Here is a 2,799-nt window from a genome sequence, read left to right as displayed (position 1 = left end):
GACTCTCTCTGTTTGACTTATTTCACTCAGCATAATCTCCTCCAGTCCCATCCATGTTGCTACAAAAGTTGGCTATTCATCCTTTCTGATGGAGGCATAATACTCCATAGTGTATATAGACCACATCTTCCTTATCCATTTGTCCGTTGAAGGGCATCTTGGTTCTTTCCACAGTTTGGCGACCGTGGCCATTGCGGCTATAAACATTGGGGTACAGATGGCCCTTCTTTTCACTACATCTGTATCTTTGGGGTAAATACCCAGTAGTGCAATGGCAGGGTCATAGGGAAGTTCTATTTCTAATTTCTTGAGGAATCTCCACACTGTTCTCCAAAGAGGCTGCACCAACTTACATTCCCACCAACAGTGTAAGAGGGTTCCCCTTTCTCCACATCTCCTCCAACACATGTTGTTTCCTGTCTTGCTAATTTTGTCCATTCTAACTGGTGTAAGGTGATATCTCAATGTGATTTTAATTTGAATCTCCCTGAGGGCTGGTGATGATGAACATTTTTTCATGCATCTGATAGCCATTTGTATGTCTTCATTGGAGAAGTGTCTGTTCATATCTTCTGCCCATTTTTAAAAATATGATTGTTTTTTGTGTGTTGAGTTTGAGGAGTTCTTTATAGATCCTGGATATCAACCTTTTGTCTGTACTGTCATTTGCAAAAATCTTCTCCCATTCTGTGGGTTGCCTCTTTGTTTTCTTGACTGTTTCCTTTGCTGTGCTGAAGCTTTTGATTTTGATGAAGTCCCAAAAGTTTATTTTCGCTTTTGTTTCCTTTGCTTTGGAGACATATCTTGAAAGAAGTTACTGCGGCTGGGACGCCTGGGTGGCTCAGTTGGTTGGACGACTGCCTTCGGCTCGGGTCATGATCCCGGAGTCCCGGGATCAAGTCCCGCATTAGGCTCCCAGCTCCATGGGGAGTCTGCTTCGCTCTCTGACCTTCTCTTCACTCATGCTCTCTCTCACTGTCTCTCTCTCAAATAAATAAATAAAATCTTAAAAAAAAAAAAGAAGAAGAAGAAGAAGTTGCTGTGGCTGATATCACAGAGATTACTGCCTATGTTCCCCTCTAGGGTTCTGATAGAATCCTGTCTCACGTTGAGGTCTTTTAACCATTTTGAGTTTATCTTTGTGTACGGTGTAAGAGAATGGTAGAGTTTCATTCTTCTACATATAGCTGTCCAGTTTTCCCAGCACCATTTATTGAAGAGACTGTCTTTTTCCACTGTGTATTTTTTCCTGTTTTGTCGAAGATTATTTGACCATAGAGTTGAGGGTCCATATCTGGGCTCTCTACTCTGTTCCACTGGTCTATGTGTCTGTTTTTATGCCAGTACCATGCTGTCTTGGTGATCACAGCTTTGTAGTAAAGCTTGAAATCAGGTAACGTGATGCCCCCAGTTTTATTTTTGTTTTTCAACATTTCCTTAGCGATACAGGGTCTCTTCTGATTCTATACAAATTTTAGGATTATTTGCTTCAGCTCTTTGAAGAATAGCAGTGGAATTTTGATCGGAATGTCATTAAAAGTATAGATTGCTCTAGGCAGTATAGACATTTTAACAATGTTTATTCTTCTGATCCAAGAGCATGGAATGGTCTTCCATCTTTTTGTGTCTTCTTCAATTTCTTTCATGAGTGTTCTGTAGATCCTCAAGTACAGATCCTTTACCTCTTTGGTTAGGTTTATTCCCAGGTATCTTACAGTTTTTGGTGCTATAGTAAATGGAATCGATTCTCTAATTTCCCTTTCTGTATTTTCATTGTTAGTGTATAAGAAAGCTACTGATTTCTGTACATTGACTTTGTATCCTGCCACATTTCTGAATTGCTGTATGAGTTCTAGTATTTTGGGGGTGAAGTCTTTTGGGTTTTCCATATGGAGAATTTAAAGATTAAACAACATAACAATTTTTAAATTTTGGGTATCCTGGGTGGCTGAGTTGGTTGGGTGGCAGCCTTTGGCTCAGGTCATGATCCCAGAGTCCTACTTAGTGGGGATCCTGCTTCTCCCTCTCCCTCTGTCTCTCTCCCCACTCATTCTCTCTCTCTCTCTCTCTCTCTCTCTCTCTCTCTCTCTCTTTCTGAAATAAATAAATAAAATCTTTAAAAACAATTTTCTTGGAGCAAAAGATACAAATAAACAAAATTTTTAAAAAAGAACAATAGATTAGGAGAAAATATGCCTAACATATGCAACAGAGAAAGGATTATAAGTCTTGCTATATTTTTAAAAGATTTTATTTATTTATTTGATAAGGAGAGATACAATGAAAGAGAGAACACAAGCAGGGAGAGTGGGAGAGGGAGAAGCAGGCTCCCCGCTGAGCAAAGAGCTTGATATGGAACTCAATCCCAGGACCCTGGTATCACAACCTGAGCCAAAGGCAGACCCTTAATGACTGAGCCACCCAGGCACCCCAAAAATCTTACTATTTTAAGAGTTCTTGTAGATTGTTAATAAAAGAGTAGGGAAAAAATTGATGAGTGATATTAACTAGTAATTCAGAAATAAAGATATATAAATGACCAATGCATCTATAAAATTGATGCTCTAATTTGGTAATAACCAATGAAATAAAAATTAAAAGAACAACAAGATGTCCTGCTTTCCCCGTTAAATTAGTGAAAATGAGAAAGATTGGTATACAAGATTGAAGAATGTATGGAGATACATGTTTTCATACACATTTCGTAGGATGCAAATTGATACAGGTTTTTCAGTGGGCAATTTGGCAGTGATAATTTAAATATAAAGTGTACATACCCTTTGCCCCAGCAATTTTACA

This window comes from Mustela nivalis, assembly GCF_964662115.1.
Source record: "Mustela nivalis genome assembly, chromosome: X".
In the NCBI taxonomy this organism is placed as follows: domain Eukaryota; kingdom Metazoa; phylum Chordata; class Mammalia; order Carnivora; family Mustelidae; genus Mustela; species Mustela nivalis.
Note: the sequence above shows the minus strand (reverse complement) of the source record.